At 40.1% G+C, this 22,163-nt stretch overlaps 1 long non-coding RNA gene across 1 annotated transcript in view; it reads right to left on the bottom strand.

The window, feature by feature from the left end:
* Positions 1 to 7,136: 7,136 nt before the first annotated feature.
* LOC123365177 overlaps positions 7,137 to 22,163 on the bottom strand; it is a 63,626-nt gene continuing 48,599 nt past the window's right edge. Inside the window, exons 2-3 of the long non-coding RNA XR_006577466.1 lie at positions 15,729 to 15,898; positions 7,137 to 7,358 (exon numbers count right to left, since the gene is read on the bottom strand). This is a non-coding gene — a long non-coding RNA (uncharacterized LOC123365177). The remainder of the gene's footprint in view (positions 7,359 to 15,728; positions 15,899 to 22,163) is intronic.

Below are 22,163 nucleotides of genomic sequence, written 5' to 3'. Positions count from 1 at the left end.
CTTTTTCTCTTCCACTCCCCATGGGGAAAAATACATGTGATTATTTTTTTCTCCAGTGGTGGTTGTGAGGGAAGAATTTGTTCCATAGTCTTTCCCACTCTTATAGAAAGCTCTGGTAAACTTGTAAGACAACATCATTGCCCTCTTATTGTTTATGAATTATCCCAGTTCCCTTGATCTCTTTACAGCCCTACAGCAGAAAGAATAGCTGGGAAAAAAACCCATGCATTTTATTTTATTAACCATTGTGATAAATATGATGGGTTCAAATCCTAAAGACCATACTCCTTTGAAATGCCCACTAAAGTCAATGTCCCTTCCCCCTTTCTACAGTCAAAACTGCAGGAATTAGCAGGGCCGGATTTGGGGGGGGGGAGCATTTTGCTGCCCTTGGTGGCAATTTGGCGGCGGGGGGGTCCTTCTGCGCTCCGGGTCTTCGGTGGCAATTCTGCGGCGGGTCCTTCACTCGCTCCGGGACCCGCCGACGAAGTGCCCCGAAGACCGGGAGCGTGGAAGGATCCCCGCCTAGGGCACCAAAAACCCTGGCGCCACTCCTGGGAATTAGCACTGCTTAATGTAGTCTGTGAAAATTAGAATGTGTGTGTGTGGGGTGGGGGGCAGCGGGTCCTATCATCGTCTACAGAAATTAAAGTGGCGTCATATTTGCCTGTCCCTCTGCCCACCATCAATTCTGCCCCCATATCTGTTCTGCCCCCACCCTCACCTCTGCTTCTCCTGGGATTCCTCACTCCCTCTCCCTGGCAGGGTCTTCTCTCCCCCTTCCCAGACATGATGTTGTGGATAGACGAGTGGGACAAGAGGAGTTGTCCTGTTGCTCACAGTAAGGGAGGAGGGAAGGGAGATTGCTCTGAATAGCTGGACTCTGTTCCCTCCTTCCTCCTGTGAGAAGGTCTTCAGCTGCTATAGGGAGAGGGAGACAGTTCTGTGATTGGCTGCTCTGCCCCAGGAGGCAGGAAGTGAGGAAAGCAACCATTCAGAAGGGGTCTTCCCCCAGCCAGAGCTCATTTTGTGTACATTTGCAGACCATTGGCCCTGGTGCACTTTAAGGACTGGGAATTAGTTTTTTGCAGGGCACACATAGTATGTCTACACAGCAAAGAAAAACCTGCAGCTGGCCCAGGTTCTAGCCTCAGCTCCAGTCCGAGCCTGGAAGTCTACAGAGCAATGAAACAGCACTGCAGCCTGAGCCAGACAGCACCAAACAGCCGAAGGTCTTTCTTTGCTGTGTACGCATACCCACAGTGATTTGCAATACATACAAAACACTAACCAAAGAACAAAAATTTTGCCCCAAAGTGCTTATAATTTTAATGCATGGATGGGTGTGATTCAATGAGCAACAACGACATGTGTGATCAACATAGCTGGAATGTTTTGTAAAACAGGCAAGTTAAGAGGTTTCTTAAAGGAAAATAGAGGGCATTTCACTGATATATCAATTAAGAGGCTATTCCAATCATAATTAGCACTGCTAATTATGGGAGGCATGAATTCAAGAGTGGGAAAGGAGAGATGAAGCAGATCAAGGGGAGGAGTAAGTTAGTTTGGAGACAATGAGAACATAGAGAGCATTGAAAGTGAGAAGTTTTAAGTTTATGTACAATAGAACCAGTTTGAAAATATCTGGAAAACATTGAAAATATTGATGAAAATGTGCTAAAAAATTCAGGTGGTATGTACTGTGGAATTTAATCCTCCATTTTTCAGTGGTTTACATGGTTGGAGGAGTGTAAAAGCATAAGGCAAAACAAAAGGAAGCTCCATTTTGGATAGACAAGGGAGAGAGGGCCAGAGATCAGGAGCTCCCAATTATCAAGGTAAGGAATGCACTTGCAATTCCTTGGGGATTCAGAGAGTTAGTTCAGAGCACACCTCCATGTCCAAATGCTTATTTGAAATTTAACAAAACCTCTTGGGGCTGTAAAAGTGACCTGTGGGTTGGTTGGTTGGTTGGTTGTTTTTTCAAGTACAGACTTCTCATGAGATTTCTAGTACTGCCTGATTCAAGTCTGGCTAGAAATAGACCAAGAACAGTCTTGTGGGATTTTGACCATGTCATCAACTAATGTAAATCATTCTGTCTGTCCTGAAGTCAGTGGAGTTATGCCAATTTGTACCTGCTAAGGGACTGACCCTATAGACTGGAACCAAGAAGTGCAGACATGCAATTTATTTATTTTTGTTTGTTTAAGAAAGGAAATATTGTGATACTTAAATTATTAGTGTAACAAAGAATTTGTGTGGGTTATATATGGGGACTGATTCTGGAACCTCCAAATCTAAAAGCATGAGTTCTTATTGCTTGAGCTAGGGAGCAAGGATAATTCATGAACCTGCAGGTATCAGACTCATGTCTATACGCAAGATCTGGCCAGTGCAGGGGGACAAAGCCTCAAGCTAAATTAGCTTAAGTTATATTAGGCTGGGTTCAGATTTGAGTCTGGGTAAAGGAAAGAAGGTGAAAAGTGGAATTTGTTCATCCATTCTTTTTTAATATATATATATTCAAATTTAGCAAGGATTTTGAATGTTAGTAATGAATTATGGGCATCCTGCTTCTTGGCAGGGGTTAGTCTAAATGACCCCTGTGGTCCCTTCTAACTCTATGATTCTGATTCTATGATTCTCCCAAAACTACTAAGTTAAAGGAAGTACTCCTATTGATTTCAGTGGTCTTAGGACCAGGGCTTGAATACTTTAAACAGCATAGGGCAACATTCATTTCAGTCTTTTTCTCCCTCCTTTTCTCCTGATCACATTAAGGAATTAGTAAAAGTGCCTTTTAACAGTGTAACCGCAACTCTCTGAACAATCCAGGACATATTCACTTGATGAATTGTCCATGTAACTATCACAGTTTTCTTGACTGATTAGAAATAGTTTGCTGCATAAATTGCTCAGGGCAATTCTTTGTCTGCAGCTTGATTAGGAGAATTTCATCACAAGGATTCAGTATTAAAAAAATCTAAATTAAAGCAGCGTTGATTGAACCTAGACAATACAAAATGACTAACTAATGATTTTGGATGCTCAACCTGAGACACCTTAAAGGTGTCAGATGCTGCTCAGAATTTTCTAACAATCAGGTCCTTTTCAAATCAGCTATCCAAAAACTGAGGCACCCAAAAATCACTAGTCACTTTTGAAAATGTTGGCCATAGGTCACATGACCTAAATCCCGGAAGACAGACATCACTTTCCCTAATTGTTAACGAAGATTAGCTTAACTTTGGTATTTTTTGCACATATTCCAGCCAATAAATTCCTTTAGTAGTAGAACAGTAGGACATTTAGTATGGAAATAATTTTTCAATGAAAAATGCAATTGTTGCAAAATCAATTTTTTTTCCATTGGAAAATTTTGATTTTGGAAAAAAATTGTTGGGTAAATCAAAACAACATATTTCATTTTACATTTTTGTTGTTTATGGGATTTTTAGTTTCGGTCCTGCTACCCACATTCTCTCCAATGAGTGAGGGTCCCTGGTCAAACTACATCTCCTATGTTGCAATGTAGTCTTCCCTTTGACTGACCAGTGTGGTGCATCATTAGAGTCACATGGATGTAGGAAATTTCTTGAAATTTTTCATTAGATGAAAAAAATAGCAATTTCAATGTATTGTCCCAGATTGAGATGAAAACAAAAATGCAGAGAGATCAGAATTTCCCGAGACAGAAATTCTAATTTTCATGCTAATTTACTGTCTTTCTTAGAATATTAAAAGAATGTGAACACATTCTGCTATTCTTACTCATACTGAGCTATTACCCAACTCTAATAGCTCCAATGAAAACAATTGTACTGCTCAGCATAAGAGTGGCAGAATTGGACCTTAACCAGGTACATATACAGTTGAAGCAAATACCGTATTTTCCGGCGTATAAGACGACTTTTTATACTAAAAAACAACCCCCAAAAATCGGGGGTCATCTTATACGCCGGGTATAAACATACTGTAGCTTCGGCTACATACAGAACGTCCATGTGCTGATACTGTATGTACCGCGCTGAGCCAATCCCGGCAAGCGGTGTATTCTATTAATGCATACAAAGCCTGCTCGGATTGGCAAAGGTTGTAATAGCCCGCCTCTCTGACTCAGCCAATCCGAGCAGGCTTTGTATGCATTAATAGATGACACCGCTTGCCGTGATTGGCTCAGTGCGGTACATACAGTATCAGCACAGGGACGTTCTGTTTTGATTTTGCAGTTCGGTGGAGCTGGCCCTGCATCCCTAGGTATGGGGGGGGGAGTGGGATTCAAAGGGCTCTGGGCTGCTGGCAGCCGCGGGGAGCCCTGAGCCCTTTAAATCCCAGCCGCGGCCGGGAATCAGAGGGCTCTGAGCTGCCCGCTGTGGCGGGGCGCCCAGAGCCTTTTAAATCCCAGCCGCAGCGGGCAGCCCAGAGCCCTCTGATTCCCGGCCGCGGCTGGGATTTAAAAGGCTCTGTGCTCCACCTGCATCTATTGAGGGACAGATGCACCAAACCTGAGTAGCAAGTGCTGTGACCACATGGGTCTGATTGCAATGCCTGGAGCAGGAAACCAAGCCCAGTCCTGTGGGACAAGAGCTGTCACTTCCAGGTGAGTGTGGTGTGAGCTTACTTGCCAAACACCCCACAATGTGCATGTACCCACACATATATACACCTTCTGCTCCTCTCTTTCCATTTCTTATTTTCTGCTGGGAAATGTTAATAAATTTCCATGACAAAACCATAGATGTACTAATATGTAATTTGTGCAGTGTGGCCATCCATAAGAGCACTGAAGAGCCTTAATTTTCTTACCTGCTTTCAACATGTGTCTGAAAGTGAAATGGAGTTGTATAATTCTGAATCCAGAGTTAATTAAAATGCTTAATGAAGCTTTCTTGACCATGCAAGCACAGCTTTAGTTCAGCTAAGAGGAAAATGGATCAGCTACTCAAAGTTACAGCATGTAGTTTTCGTCCTTTATTGGACAATAATATTTCTGAGCTGAGGTTTGCCTGCACACATTTTCAGAGTGGGCCTTTAGCAGTTTTTCATCCAAATCATGTTGTTTTACCAATAAGCTGCTTGGGTTCCCCCACCACTCACTCCTTCTCCTAACAAAGATTGATTAGTGTGGGGCAACATTTTTTAGACAAATAAATTTAATCACTAAAAGAAATGCAGTTTTGGTGGACCTGAAACTATTTTTTGAATTTGACATGAATTTACCAAATAGTCTTATTAAAAAAACAAAGCAAAACAAACAAACAAACAAACAAAAACCCTTCTCAGGTTTAGGAACCAGTCATAAAATGGCTAGAGAAGCAGGAGGTAGTTCTAATAATAAGAGTGGCCCCTCATCACCTTTAGCCCAGTAGCTAAGTTCAATTCTTGCCACTAGAACAGGGATTTGAACAGAGGTCTCACTACCTGACACAGGTAAAGAATGTAGGGGCAAATTTAACAAGCAAAGGGAGGAAGTTAACTAAGAGGAAACTAAGGCTGAACCTTGGGGAAATCATCCTGTTAGTGCAATTTCTGGGGAAGTGATATGGTGTTTGTCTTATCATTTTTCTGTGTGAGTTCATTTGAGAATGTAGTGATTGTCTGGATCACCCTAATAGTTGTTATTGGGGCACTTATTTCACCAGCTTTGATATGGTGAGTCTTGGTCTTTGGGAAGTTTGTTTCTGATAATGAGCTTGGTGAGACTGGGGAATTGTTTGAAGGCCAGCAGAGGGGGTTTGGGAACAATTTCTTTCAGGATGGGGTTATCCTCCATTGTGGGGTATCCAGGCAGGTGATTCATTTTTCTTGTGACTGCTGCGATGATGCACATGAGTTATATGTTATTCCTTTTTCTTTCCTCCCTCCCCCAACTTTTCTTAGTCCCACAAAGATATCTGTTTTCTCATCAGATGAGGGAGTTCTTGGTTACCAAGTTCTCAATATGGTGTGGAGGCTATATAAGCAGATAAAGGGGAAATATCTAAATATAGACTATCTAGCTGAGAATGGGGAAACAGACGTATCATGAACAGAACTTTAACCTAAAATATGACGTACGCAGAATAATTTTTGGAATGATTATTTCTCCAAATGTGTATTTATTACACACACATGAGCTGGAAACATAGTAAAAAATAATAAAAACAACAGAACTTTTCCTACCAAAAAAGGAGTTTGATCAAAAAGAAATGTCATAGAAAATGCTTGTTTAACACCCCCCACCCCCAAGACCTCCAAATTTGGAGAAGTTTTGAAAAGTTACAAAATCTTAGAAGTTTTAAAAACAGCTAAAATGTAGGGATTAAAAACCTAGATACTATTAAATCTATTGCACTGGGTGACAAAAATAAAAGAGGGAGAAAGGGGGAAATTTGAACCTGATTTTTTTTTCAGTTTTTGAAAACAAACAAAAAGACCATACTCCTGATATTTCAGCTCAAGCATGCAGACCCAAGAGTTTAATAGTTGGATCTCAACTGAATTTTAGAACTTTTAAGATTCATCCATCACTACACAGTGCACTCTGCAGAGAGGCATCAAGAAGTCAGGGACTGAGTGCAGAGACCCCCAAAGCAACACTTAACATAAACAGTGAATCAATATGAGCTTTAATTATTATTACCCTCTGGTGATATTGCACACAACAAGAACCTGAAAAAAGAATTGCTTGTAGAGACTCTAATCCATACATAACTGTACCTACAAGTTTCAGATTGTGAATAAATAGGAAGACCGTTTGGACATCATTTCATATACAGTACTTATATGTTAGTTTTAGTATAATGTAAACTACAGTTTAAGGGGTTAGTACATTGTTCTTTTGACACAAGTTGCCTTGTTCATGTGGTACAAACAATTTAACCTACTTGTAAACTACTTGTAAAATTAATCTATTATCCCCAGAACGACTTTCACTAATATTTGCTATAGCACTCGGGGGGGAAAAAGTCCCTGCACTTTTCCACAAAATTTGTAATCTGCTACCTCAATCTATTTTGTGGACAAAGTGTTTGTATTCTGTTATATTTGTTTGACCAGTTGACAGTCCCTGAACAAATTTCTAGTTTGTGACTTAATTATAATAACATTTATTTTGTTCGCAGAGTTGATTGGGACAGCTGCTATCATTTGTTTCAGTAATAGATTGTATCACATTGATGGAAATATACGTTCACCACAGAATGAAATTTGACAGAAGACACTTCATCCAGGAAAAGTGAAGGACTCTAAATTTTCAGCATTCAGGTGGCCAATTTTCATAATGTAACAGATGATATGTTGATTTTTTGGAAATTAGTCTGGAAGTGGTCTTGACCTTGACTAGCAGTGCCTCTGTGAAAACTCATCACATCTGCCTGTTGGAGAACAAGTTTGGCAGGGGTTTAGGGAAAGCTGCTCATCTATGCTCCCAACTAAAGACTACTGGCAAGATGAAACTAGAGTTAATACACAGATTAAGCCAATTATTTTCCTCTTCTTACAAGTATACCTACACATTTTCAGATGCAAATAGCTATCTCATGCATAGACACAGAAAGCTCCCTTCCCCTTTGCAGCAGAGCTTCATATATTGTGTAAAATCCAATGACCTCTAACAGCTAGATCTGGTCAAAATGTTTCCATCCAAAATTTCTTTTCCCAAAAAAGAAAATTAACAATTTTTCATGGAAGCTGTTGGCTTTCCTTGGAAATTTTCATTTTTGGATCAGAAAAAAGAACAGCTGAAATCCATTTTTTAAAATTTAGAAATGCTTCCTGTGTGTCTCATGGGAGTTCTAATGCAGCAGCATCTTGTCCCCATTTTGCTGTGTGGGCTGGGCTCACTGACTGGACTATATGTCCCATGATCAGGGACTCCCAGGAGGCACAACTTCCCTATTGAAGAGGAAAGGCCATGGAGCATCATGAGAAATGTAGTCAGACCAGGGAGCCATGCCTCTAGGGTAGAATGGACACATAAGGTACCCAAACTACAACTCTCAGGAGGCACTGCAGCAGCATTTCCAAATCAAAATTGCCGAAATTTTGCCATTTTGACTGAAATGGTTCGATAGTTGAACTTCTGCTGGGAAAAAAACAACAACTTTTTATGTGTGAATTTGAGAGCCCCCCCCCATCAACCATTTTCACAGGAGCACCCACCCACCTTCTTTTGACCAGTTCTAATAGTAACACAGTTGGGTAAGGATCCGGAAGCCGATCTGCCAAATGCATGAATTCAGCTGAGTTCCCTCTTCTGTTAATTGATATTTAGCCCAGTACAATATCTCAGCACATCATGCATTTTTGAAGAATTTTCAACAGCTCCTTGTCTTCTTAAATCACCTTACATAAATTTATCCATACATTCCAATGTGAGGTACAGACATATTATCCCATTTTCCATATGGGAAATTGAGGCACACCAAGATTAAATGACTAGCCCAAGACCTCACAGGAAATTTGTGGAAGAACTAGGAATTGAACCCATATTACCCATATCTAGTGTTGGCAGAATTCTCTTTATATAATTTCAGCACATAATATGGCTGAACATTGATAAACTTTCAAAAATATTTTTAAATAAACATTGTCACAGTGGCATACAATTATTTTTAATCTATTTAAATTTTCACAATTGTGGGAAATTATGGGGGTCTCAGAAAATGGAGAGGTCAGACACTGAGATTCATTAAGTTAAATTGTCAAATTCACATGTCAAAATATACAAAGTAAATATCCTTAAATCAAACTCTAATGTATTCTGAGGCAGCATTTTTCTTACTTTGCCCACTGCTAAATTTCAATTATTAATGGAAATATTTTGTCATCGGTTTATGTGTGTATGGTGTAATATTTACAATAAAATCTAATCCTTTCAAGCCTACTCATTTCCCAGTCAGGTACATTTACTACAAGTCCATCCTTCATTCCTGGCAGAGCAGAAAACTATTTCAGTTATGCTTCCTCTATCTTTCTTCCATGTATGCACTTCAGCTACTTGGACTAGATGCTGGGTTGAGGGTTTAGCTTTTAATGCATAATTTGAAAGGAATAATAAGAGTCAGATTTAAATCAACCAGAATAGAAACATTTATGGCTCGATATATAGGGTTTGATCCTATTCCCATTTGAATTTGCAAAACTTCTCAGACTTCCAGGAGAGTAGTTGGTCCTTGTTGTGGGGTGTATCTACCCCCTATTAGCCCCACTGGATTAATCACACACTGTGGGCTGAAGAGAACATGACCTTTTGCTCCTGCTGGGGATTCTCTAACTGGAAACAGGATATAAAAGGGATTGGCCCAGCTCAGTCTGGGCTGGTTGAAGAGAAGAGCAGATGCATGCTGCAGGCTCCTGTCAGGGAGTTGCTGGAGCTCCAGATGGCAGAGGCCGAATTGGCTGGAATAGGCGGTGGAACCTCTGCTGATTGCAAAGGATGAGAGGCGTGGAAGGCCGCCACCCCTAGGGGAACTGACAGAGCAGGAACCAAGGATAGGAAGTGGCCCAGAGACTGTGACTATTAAAATGGGATACAAAGTCTGAGTCATGGACTACTGGTTTTACAAGGTCCTGGATCAGGACCTAGAGGAGTAGGATGGGCCAGGGCCCTCCTACCTTGCCCTGCATCTACTGCTGGGCATGGGCATTGCCCCAAGGGTTGGGCATGACTGCCCAAGCCAGGCCCAAGCCAGAGACTACCCTGTGAGAAAGGGTGGAGTTAAGAGCTCGGATCTCTAGTCTACGCTTCCCTGAAAACAGAGGACACCCTAGTGACTTTGGCAGCTAGAACCATAGCTACTCCTTTAATTATCTGCCTCAACCTGACATGCTACGATTGGGTGTATTTACCGTATGACAGTCCTCAAAGCAAAACACAGCCCAATCGTTAGCACTAAGGATTGGGTGTGAGGGGGTATTTATCAACAAGAGAAATGAGAATCTTGATTCTGCCATTAAAATAAAATGGATCTTCAATTTTCACTGACAACAGTGCCTCCATCTTCACCAATGTACAGATATACTCCAAAAATTCAGCACTGACTTAATTAGCAAGTACTTTATAAATAATTTGCTGTGCTTTAAACTTTCATGGTAAGATTCATGTACTATTAATAATGCCTTATGTACTTAATCAGTTTGTACTTGATCACATAAGTAGCTAGATATCCCCTCTGAATTTTATTAATCTATAGTTCAATTAATAGATTTAATAAGGCAGGCATTATATGCTAAGCAATATGCACACCACACTTGCACACCACAAACAGGATTATACACAAACTTGTAATTGCTGCAATGATACAGTTTGGGCAGAAGGCTGCAGTAGAAGATCAGGTTGAAATGCCTCAGGAGATCGTTGTTTTCAGTGTTGCCAGGAACATTAGCAGCTACCAAAATATTTACAAGTTTTCAACAACTTTTGGTTGCACAAAAGCTGTTCTCACTGATTCCAGTCATTAATTGTAACAAGACTGATGATCTGTGTTTCAAAGCAGCTTTTAGCAAGATACAGTAAATGAAAATAACTCCATTATTACGTATTCAGTCTGAATCAGTGCTCGGCAAAAATCAGTCATGCATACTGATTAAATTAAACAATATTCATACATGCAAAATGTGTAGAATAAAATATAGCAGGCTCTGTAAGTGAAAAATCATCACAGTTAACAATCAGCATAAGATACATTTGTCCCATAATGATTTTATATTATTTATAAATACATGAATGAAAATAGAAGACTGAATAAAATATTTTTATTAATATTAGTTGGGTAATTTCATCCTAGTTTATCAATTTATACTAAAGGAGAAAAGGAGAAGGCTTCAAGGCATGAATAAATTGTAACTCAAAGTCTTACAGACAATGTGTTTAGAAAAATAGCTACACTATCAGACATTTCAGTAATCATTTGCCATTTAAGGCAACATCAGATTATTCGTATTATATTTCTCCTGTTCATTTGATCAAAGGCACATGATTGCCACAGACTAGCACAGCTGCATTTAACATGTAAAAATATGGAAATGTAACTGTGCTACATAAGCTACTGAAACTACTCTCTCATGTTAATGACACCGAACTAATTGCAATAGTACTAGATATTTCAAATAATAACAGCAATGCTTTGTACTTCTGTTTCACCTTTCATCAGTGATCTCCAAGAGATTTAAAAATGTTAATAGAGGTATGCAGGCATTGTTATATGCCTATAACACTGTAATCATTTGAAGCACAGAGATATTGAGGGCTTTTATATGAACACACACAAAAATTAAGAATAGAGCTAGTGGTAGATCTACTAACTAGAGAACAGTGCCTTCCTCAGTTCAACATGCTCTACTGAACCAATAAAGACATGATCCCTGCCTTGAGGAGCTTACAATCATAGATAAAAATGGCTCACAGCAGTGAATTTTTAAAAACATGTACCATAGATAGATAAATAGGATTCCATTATATATAAAAAATAAGACAGAAATTAATGCATAAGACATTTGGCCAAAAGACAGGTGGTCTTGAATTCAATGCCTGCTTTTTTCTAATACTAGATCTAGTCAAAAGTCAAAATTTCCATTCCATGGGAAATTTCCCCTCCCCCCCAAAAAATGTTGTACTTTTCTTGTACAAAGTTTCATTAGTTTTTGAATGAAATGTTGAAAATTAAAAATTGCCTGCAGAAGGAAGCCAAAAAAACCCCCTCTTTGTTTTGAATAATCAAATCATTTCATTTCTAACTGAGTCCTGGAACCTAAACTCCAATGCTCCTGGCTTAGCCATGGTTCCTGGGGATTCTAGCTCTAGTGGACTGACAGGAAACCAAAAATCCCTAGAGCCACAGCTGAGCAGCAGTCTTAAAGCTTGGGAGCCAGGGCTCCCAGCTCCTTGGGTCCCTGACTCAAGACAGCCCACCCATGTGTTGGAAATTTGTCAAAACACATGGTTTCTTCAAAATATTTTGGTTTCAACAAACCAGCACTTTCTGACAGAAATTTATTTCATTGGAAGAGTCCTGACCAGCTCTACTTAGTACTTTGCATTTTACATCATTTTCCTTTCCCTTCAACAGATAGATTTCCTCATTGTGAAATCCAGACCACGCTTTCAACAATAAAAAAGAATTCAGAATAACTGTAATTTACTATATATACTGGGAAAGGAAGGTAAATATTTTTAGCTCCATATGTAGAGATGGAGAGGTAAAATATTTTTTTTAAAGGAGGGTAATGGATTAGGTGCATAGGATGGAGAGAACCCTTGGTCCTGCTGCTGATGCTGACCTGCAGTGTGTTGTTGGGCTAAATCACTTCTCTTTCCTACTGCTCAGTGTTCTTATCAGTAAAATGCTGGTAAGATATTTATCTACTAAATAACTACAGCCAGGGCCAGATTAACTGGCCTCTCAGAGTTGGTAAGACAACTCCCACCTTTTCATGCTCTCTGTATGTGTATATATATCTCCTCACTATATGTTCCATTCTATGCATCCGAAGAAGTGGGCTGTAGCCCATGAAAGCTTATGCTCAAATAAATTTGTTAGTCTCTAAGGTGCCACAAGTACTCCTGTTCTTTTTATTAACTTTCCTGTGGCCCTGGGGCTTTTAGATTTCGTGGGATCCCTGGGGGTTGGGAGTAGGGGAGTGGGCTCAGGGCTGGGGTAGGGGATTGGTGTACATGAGAGCGTGCAGCTGCAACTGGAGGGGTGGGCTCTGGGGTGGGACCAGTAATGGGACTGAGGTGTAGGAGGGGGTGAGGGATGCAGGCTTCGGCCAGGGGGTGCTTACCTTGGGTGGCTCCTGGTCGGCAGTGCAGCAGGGCTAAGGCAAGATCACTGCATGCCCTGGCTCCATGCTGCACTGCATGCCCCAGGCAGAGGGGCCAGGCTGCTTTGCATGGTGCAAGCTGCCTGTGCCTGTGGGCACCAGCCCCACAACTCCCATTGGCCATGGTACCTGGCCAATAGGAGCTGTGGAGCCAACGCTGAGGGCGGGGGCAGCACACAGAGATTCTCTGAATGCCCCTTGCCTAGGGGCCACAGAGGCACATCGGCGAGCCAGTGCTCACAGCTCCAGTCCCCGGGGTGGGGGGAGGTGCCGAGGCTTGGGGACTGGTGTCTGGCCCGTGGTGCAGAGACTTGCTGCCAGCTGGATGAAAAGAAGCAGCAGGCTGCATGTGGCCTGCGGGACTGTGGGGCCTCTCTTAGCCCATGGCCCAGGGTTGCAGACCCTAAAGCCCCTGCATTAATCCACCTCTGACTACAGATAGTCAGAATTTTTCCGGCAGGAACATTTTTTCTGTCAGAAAATACAGATTTGTCAAAACCTAAATGTTCTGCAGGAACATCGGTTTAGATAAAACTTACAAACAGAACAAAGCAGGGTTCATATGGAAGCCTGCCTGATTTCTTGTCTGACCACCTACCCCCCAACTTCTCAGCCGCTCACCTGGCAGGCTACCACAAAGCTGGGGCTCTCTGGCTTAGCAGCAGCAAACCAAACAAGGTACCATGGAGCTGGGGAGTGTGGGTGCCTGCGTATTGAGAGAAGAATTTTTCAAATAATTCCATTTTGGTTCTTCCAATCAAAAATGTTGACAATCCAATTTTTTATATGGATTCAGAATGAAGATTTTGTTGGAGATGTGAAATTTTCCATGGAAGTGAAATTCTGGTTCCTCTACAACTCTGTAAGTAACATTTGTGAAGGTCTATACATATACAAGGAATCATTAATGCTGACAACTTGCAGAGGGATCCAAGACCTGGAAAAGTTCTTTTTTGTGTGTGTCTGTTTGATTGCAAGCTTTGCATGTATTTGGGCAATACTGGGATCTGGGTTACTGGATACTGAATGCTTGAGAGAAAAGATGGTCCAGTGGTTACTGTGTTAATTTCAAATTCAGGAAATCCTGTTTCAATCTTGCTTCACTACAGGCTTCATGTGTGACCTTGGACAAGTCACTTAGGGATATGTCAGCACTGCAATACACCTGTTACTAGTCCAAGTCAGCTGACCTGGACTTGCGCTGCAGGGCTATAAAATTGTAGCGTAGACAGTGATGGAGGCCAGATGAGCGCTTAAGATAGATGCTCCCTTGGGTTTATATTTGTAATTCTGGGAGTACATTTACTCATTAATGAATCTAGCAGTGTTGAAGCTAGCTTAGTAAACACTCCTTTACAGTGTAGAGATTCGTAGTGCTGACCCTCAGGTGAGTAGGTTTGTGGGATTTATATTTTCCCCATAATAGCACACATTACTTAAAGAGGAAAACTGGAATAGTGTTAATTTTAAAATATCACAAATGAATAGGGGAAACTTGTAAGATATACAATTTTCCATATTTGTATAGGATGCAATTAAAAATGGATTTGGATTTGCTATTGGGAAGGCAAAACACTGACTGAATTTGTCAAAACAAAAATCATTTGCCCTTTTACTGAATGTATAGGGTCTGATCCTGTCTTTCACTGGAGGCAATCACAAAGTTCTCATTGACATATTGCAGCAGGATCACAATGCAAATGGGAGAAAGTCAGAAGGGATCACTAGATCATTTAGTCTGACCTTCTGTATATCACAGGCCACCAACATCACTCAGCACCAGCACACTAAAATGAGACCAAAGTGTTACAGCTCACAGGAGACTAGACTATTAGAGAGTTGAAAAAGGCAGCTTTTTCTGACATTTCTGCTCCTTCCTCTTGTGCTGTCGCTGCACTAACACTGTTAGCATTAGCACACATGGGAAGGAACACAATTAGCAGAACAGCTGCTCACACTCACTCCAGCCCATGAGCTGTTTATATCTCAGAATTTATATAAAAAGTCTAACTGCATAGGGCTGGCCAGTCTTAAACTATGCTTTTATAGCTGTTTCCTTCATCCTCCCTTCCTCACTCCCGCTTCTTCTGCTTGTTATATCTACTCTTGTGTCTTGTCTTTAAAAAAATTAATCAATTGTAAGCTTCTACTCCATGTTTCTACAATATCCAGCACAGTGTGTGTGTGTTGAGGGGTACCTAGCCACTCAATTTCCCCAGCCCATTAGCGTTAGATTGAATTTCAGTATCAATTCTTTGGGAATGATTGGAGGGAAATAAAGCCTCAGGTGCGAGATAAAAGGACCTGAAACACAAGAGTCAGACAACTTTCTTCTTCATTCTGCTACTTTCTATTCTCTCTCCCTTGGCTCTGAATAGCTGGTGCCACAGAAGTCCAGGCAGCACCTACTCTATGCAGTGGGGCTCTCTAGAAGTTTCTTGATAAAATCATAGGGTTACAATGGATCACAAGGGTCATCTAGTCTAATCCCCTGCCAAGATGCAGGATTTGGTATTTATTCAACAGCACAGTGGGGCATCAGTCTTAGAGGAAGAATAAAAAAGAAGAAAGGTAAGAAGTTCAGAAGAAAAAATGGCATTTGGACCTTCAATAGGGAAGGAGGAAGAAAAGGTGAGAGAGTGATGGAGGAGGTTGTAAAGATGAGCAGATAGAGAGAGATTATGTTGCATTACACCTGATGAACCTGAAAACTATATTTATTATAGATAGTGCATAGGTCACACTGGCAATAAATAATAATAATAAAAATGCAATAAAATAGTACCTCTTGGCAACCCAAAAGAAATCTAAAAAGCATCATCACATTTGCCCAGAGTAGTGGGAATATAAATTCTAGAAATTTGAACTGAAAGCAAGTGTATAAAAGAGTGAACAGATTACAAGGGGTCAGTCCTGCCTACCTCCTCTGTAGCAGACCCTGGATATAGTGGGACTGATGCCTTTCTGGTGCTGGAGTCTGCAGTTCTTCTCCCCATAAAAGGAGTTTGGCTGAGTCTCGTACAGCATGTGGGCAGGGGTGCTACTGACCAGTCAGATTTCTCCAAGTCTGTGCCAGCTCGTTCTCTCTGCTCTGTGGGAGAGGGAGGAAAGTAGTTTTTCTTTGGAGCAGGAGCCTTCATAACCTGTTATGTCCCTGGCACAGATACTAACTACTGCTACAGTCACTCCCCAACACACATATCTGTTTTCTTTATTACTTCTAGAGCATGCACACCAGGCAAAGCAGAGTTTCAGTTTAGATATTCAGCTAGATACAGACCGGCCACAACAAAGCTATGTGTCTTATCCTCAAAGAAGGGGTAGAAGGTCACAGCCAGTGTAACATGGCCCCACATGAGTTCTCTTTTTGACATTAGGAAGTGTTGTGTACACCATTCTCTCAACCTTTGTTTCACTCTGCTATCAAGGGAAGATTAATATCATTGTTCAACCACTCTCCTTGAATGTTATTACACTTCAACAGGACTATTTTGAGAGGCTTATGTTGCAACCTGCCCTGGCTACTGGGTATGTGACTTTGTATAATTTCAGAATGAGGTGTCTTCACTTTTTTTAGTTCATAAGCACACCCACTGTGACTCATGGCTCAGACACAACAGAAGTTTACCCAAGTCAGATGAAGCAATTTCAACAGCATTTGTCTGACTTTCCCAGTCATCATTGATTTCGTATTTGAATCACACACCTTTTGCTGGCCATATGATTATAGACTAATATGAATACAACCTGTTATTCCAGACACTATACCACATCAAATATGCCCCAAAGAGACCTCTTCCAATTCACTTGCAAGTTATAAAAGTCATATTCAGTTCTTGCCATTTGGAGCTGCACATGATGTCATGTACTCTATTTGGTTAGAGCAGTTGCACAGATTTTTCTTTATAAAAAAAAGTCAAGATACATACACAGATGATGAATGCATATCACACAGGTCACATTACTGTGGGGATTATTATATCAGCAGACATCGAAAAGGTAAAACTGAATCCTTCATCACATTGCATGCTGCATGACCTGAATATACCATTTGGAAAACGGAGTGAAAAATGCATATACATTTTGCTGACCTTCTCATAAAATAATTAATATGTAAAATGAAATAGAGGAAAAAAAAGCACCAACATAGGGAAGTTCAGGGGGAGGGCGCTTATTTTGAAGGGAAGAGGAAAACATTAAGGAAAATGGTAGATAAAGCAAATAAAAATCTATTGTAACCAAAATGTTTCTTCTCTTTGTATTACTATCTACTTTTGTTTAATAATTATGGGATGCCACATTTGATTTAAGGTGGGGTTTTTACATGTATATAAATAATTGGGATCTAACAAATATAACTGAGAAATGAAAACTTATCACTACTTTAAAACTCACATTCCATTAGTTATAAATAATTTAAAAAAACCAAAAAACGCCTCTTTTGTTTAAACAGGTTTCATCCAAATTAGTTTTGAGTTCTGTTAATGTCACCCACCCCATATATCCCTACCACCACTTCAAACTGGAATCATCTCTCCTTAGATGGCCTTCTCATTCAAATCCAGTGGAGGGACTGAATCTCTTTGAATGGCGATTCCTCCCTACTATGGGAGGAAGGTTAAACCTCTCAGCACCAGCACATTCCATGCAAATTCCTCAAGTATGTGTTGAAATCAGTCAGTGACTCATACATTTGTATGTGTCAAAGGAGGAAGTATTTTTACATTAATGTATTGGAACAGCCAGGTGGGGTTACATCTGGCTTTCATTTCAGTCCTCCTAAGAAAGGAGGAGGAGGAATTGGGCACATGAACATAGAGAACAAAGGGGAGCACATGGAACCATACCATCTTTCTGAAACTGGGTGAACATGCCTGTCAGCTCCTAAAACAGAAACCAGACCTTGCTTCCTCCAGGTGGCCCTGGGAGTTTGTAAGTTACACCAGATTTCCATTATGCCTTCTCTACAACAAAATCATCAGATAGCATGAACATCTTAACAGATAAAGTTTATGGACTGCAAATACCACTCCTTACATCTGTTTTCATTTTTCAAGTTTCCTGTGATGTCTGATCTAGATATTTGTACAGAGTGTTAATAAATGCAATAGTTATTCTCTGACAGCATCATAAGAAGGATATAGCCACTGAGAGAAGAACTTTTCTTATCCCATTAACTGGATAGATAGGAAAGCACTCAAACCACATAATCCAAACCACAGTAACACCTTCTGTGACTATCTGACCACAATGCTGCATCTTAGGGTGTCTCCTAGAGCTTCAAGCTCCATCATACAGGTGATGGCTGATTTAAGAATATTCAGGTTTCTGTAGCAACTCTCTTGCAGAATTTTGAGGCATCTATGGCCCAGGCAGTAGCCAGGATATATATAGCTTCGGCGGCTCTGCCACTTTAAGGGTGCTATCTGCCTCTGCAGCACCAAGAGTATTGGCACTGGCAGACATTTGGGATGGGAGGCTGCTGCATGAGTGTAGTTCCAGCCCAAGCCCACCTCCCTCCCCCATCATTTTTGGTGTGTGTGGGTGTGTGTGTGTGGTGGAGGGTCTGCCCCTTATTAGCTCCTCTTGTACTGCCAAGCAGCAGAGAATTGAGGCACCAAAATATCTAGCACTCACTGTGTGATAATTCAACCCTACAGCTTGATTGTTGAGCATTGAAAATGAATCCATCCTTTGCTTGCTTGCAAAATTATATTTGAACAATTTGAACCTCTAACAAGAACTCCGTGACCAATTTACCCACATCCCAATAAGCCTTAGGGTATATCTACACAGGAATAAAAAAACCCTGCAGCTGCCCAGCTCAGCTGACTTGCATTCACGGGACATGGCCTGAAGAACTAAAAGTCATTGTGTCGACGTTCGGGCTCAGACTGGCAGGCTCCAACATCTACACCACCATTAAACAGCCTCTTAGCCTGAGCTCCAGGAGCCAAAGTCAGCTGACACAGAGTGTAGACATACCCTTAGAGTCTACCCCCACCTACTTCAGTGCCAGCAGAGGGAGTCTAAGGTCTCGTTGGGAAAATGGGACAACTGTTGGATGAGGTAGAGTGAGTGGGACAGTCTGAGATGCAGCAGATCCTATGGCTTCTGACTTGACTGAACAATGGTGCTGTCCAAGCTGTCACAAGCATAGGTCATGAACAACATGAATAATTTGCACAGCTCAAATTACCGTTCGCACTAGCAGTAAGTTAATTGTGTTACAAAGCCAACTCTGAGTGGTAACTATTGTGCAGCAACATTACTATATTCTGTAATCTACTAAATCGTTTGCATAGACTCATCTCTTGAGCCCTTTAACTGTTACTAATTTTAGGTTTTGCTGTCATGTGCTTTTTTCTATAGTTATCATTTGTTCCTAACAGAAAAATTAATCATAATTTGGGGAAGACTGAAATATACTCTTATAATATAATCTTTTTTTAACTAAACCATTCCCTATTGAAGCATCAGAGGTTTTGTCCCCCCCAAATGTACTATTCTCTTCAATCAATTACAAATATAAAAATTGCTCAAAAGATAAATAGCCAGGATTACAAAATCAAGACATCCAAAGCAGTTAATTAAAGTAAATCAAGCCCTGCTATGAGAAGTACATGAAAAAGAAACCATAGAGACAGGCATTCAGAGGATAGTTGAATATTTTCTTAAAAAATCCCTGGATGGTTAAGAGACTGTTAGAAAGAAATGTGTACTATTGCTCCTGTATTATAAGAAATAATTCTATCTTTTTATAGGCACAATATCATTAGAGTACAAGTAAATCTGTACAGAAGGCATTCGATATACAGTCTAATGCATCTACAAAGAAGCACAAATCTTTTGAATGTCAAAAGATGCCTAAACATTGTAAATAAGAAACTAAAATGCTTGTTTCATTAGCTATACATATTCATTTTTAACTCTGATACAGAGACTATAAAACTCAGCTGACTTACACACTTCCAGTAGGCTCCAGAGTCATTTGAGTATAATTTTATTACTTTGAAAATACTACACAACTCAAGAATGGTTTTGTCCATATCTTTGGCTGTCAGTGTCTAAACAACACCATAAAGCAAAACTTCCCTGTAGGTAAACTTGCATATAGCAGTTAAAACTGACAATTCTTTTGACATTTTTATAGCAATTTACACTTGTACTGGCGAGAGAAAAAAATGCAGTTAAATAACTGTATGGAACTGATAGGTCTCATAGATCTTACCCAATAAATACTTCAGTGTGGTTCAGCATAACCTATCTTCATAGTAATGCTTTAACACTTGATTGCTCTGGCTCTAGACTGTGATACCTTCTTCTGACTTTTGCTGATACAGTGTAAAAGCTGCAACAAACTAGCATCCAGAATTTCAAAGTGACCAATAAGTCTTTTTAGTGAACCTTGAAAAAGTTTGCTAATTAAAACTCAGAATGAAGAGCAAGTTTTTTTTTGTTTTGTTTTGGTTTTGGGTTTGGGTTTTTTTAAAGCAACATGCCCCATTCTGTTGCAAAACACGAAACTTCGACATCAAGGAACAAACCAGGAAGTGAAACACATGGCTTGGCTACACAGGGACAATCAAGTAAACTAATCTGAATTAAAGGTATGATTTTCAAGTAGATTAGTTAAACTGCATTAAACTTCTGTGTGAACACACTGATTCAGAAGTGAATTAAATTAAACCAAATTAAGTCCTATTTAATTCTGAATGAGAGTGTCTGCACAGGGTGTGAGGGCAGTTTAACTAATCCACTTGAAAGTCTCACCTTTAGTTAATTCAGATTAATTTTCCTTAGTATCCCTGAACAGACAAAGCCCTCAGAGATGTTCAGTCTGATATCCCTATGTATCATGATCTCTTTTTGAATTATAAAGGGAAATTAGGGGAAAAAAAAACAGAAGAAACAAAAATGCATGCAACTTTTGTCAAGGAAATTTCACACCAATATTACATCTGAAATATTTTGTGTAACTTGGCAACTTGCTTCCAATTTTGCAAGCACTGTTAAAGGACAAACTAATACTTTACAAAGTTTTTATTGCAAGGAATGGGAGTGTGGCAGGACACTTATTTCTTGGAATTTCTTATTCACCACTAAGAACATACTGGAACAAGCTTACCATACAACCCTAGCCTACTTAGTATGGCATAAATAGACTAGAGCAGGAGTAAAGGAATAAAACATTTATGCAACAAAAGGAAAATGATATTCTATAGATAATTAGTCCAGTACAGGGTTTCTTGTGCCTTCTTATGAAGCTAGACAGGATACAAGACTAGACTAGTCAGTGATCTGATATGGCAATTCTTATCTTCCTATGCTAACATTTACAAAAATGTTAATTTATATTCATCCTGAGGTGCTAACTATTTGTATTACTCATGGTGAGAGCTTGCATCTTTCTCAGGCTACCTCATAACTGGTTGTGTACTTTCCCATTTATTGGGTTTTAAAAGCATGCTGCCTTAAAGTCATATTACTACCAAGAAAGCTGCCACACATGAACATGCCACAGATGAAAGCAAAGAACACAAAAAGACATGCATTGATGTCAAGATGTGGTGTGGAACATTTTGGATTTTTATTTATATATTTCCTTCTTTTTATATGTTTAATCAGAACGAAATCCTCCCCCAAAAAGAATCATAATGGGGAAGTTTATCAGAGCAGGATAAGGATAGCAAGATTTGCTTGCCATGAGTATTATGTGAATGAAGGAAGGTCTAATAAATTGAATTAGATGTTTGACAAGGTCCAGATCCTCAAATGCATTAGGTACCTAGCTCCCATTCAAATGAATTGGTTAGTTGCCTAAATACCTTTGAGGATCTGGCCCTAAATCCCTCTCTTTGAGATGTTTCATTGGAAGCACAGATTGTTTAAACTATGATTTCCACCACATTGGTGAAAAATGAACAATCTGTCTTTACACAAGCCACATTCTTTTGGATAGGGCAAAAAGGCTTTTAGAAAAACAACTATATTCCTCTTTTACAATTGCAATGAGTATAGAGTTCCACGGCAGTCATTGGAGTGTTGTTCCAGACTTACAGTAGTTTAGGGAAAGCAGAATTTTGCCACAAATCTACACTTTCCACCTAAACATCTCCCTTTTTCTCTGTTGAGAAAACTCAGCAACGTTGCAAGGCCTAGCCCTTATAAACCTCATGTTACCATTTAAAATATTTATATTACTGTGGCCTCCAGAGTGCTACGTCAGGATAAAACCCTATTTTGTACATTCTTGTTGTTGTACATTCTTCCCAGCCCCAATCCCTTGCACTTTAAGACAAGTAATATATACATGTAGAGAGATACTGTCAAAGGCCTAGGTTTGAATAAAAAGG

The sequence above is a fragment of the Mauremys mutica genome, chromosome 2 (genome assembly GCF_020497125.1).
Source record: "Mauremys mutica isolate MM-2020 ecotype Southern chromosome 2, ASM2049712v1, whole genome shotgun sequence".
Taxonomy (NCBI): domain Eukaryota; kingdom Metazoa; phylum Chordata; order Testudines; family Geoemydidae; genus Mauremys; species Mauremys mutica.
Note: the sequence above shows the minus strand (reverse complement) of the source record. Positions and strands in the feature narration are given on the sequence as shown.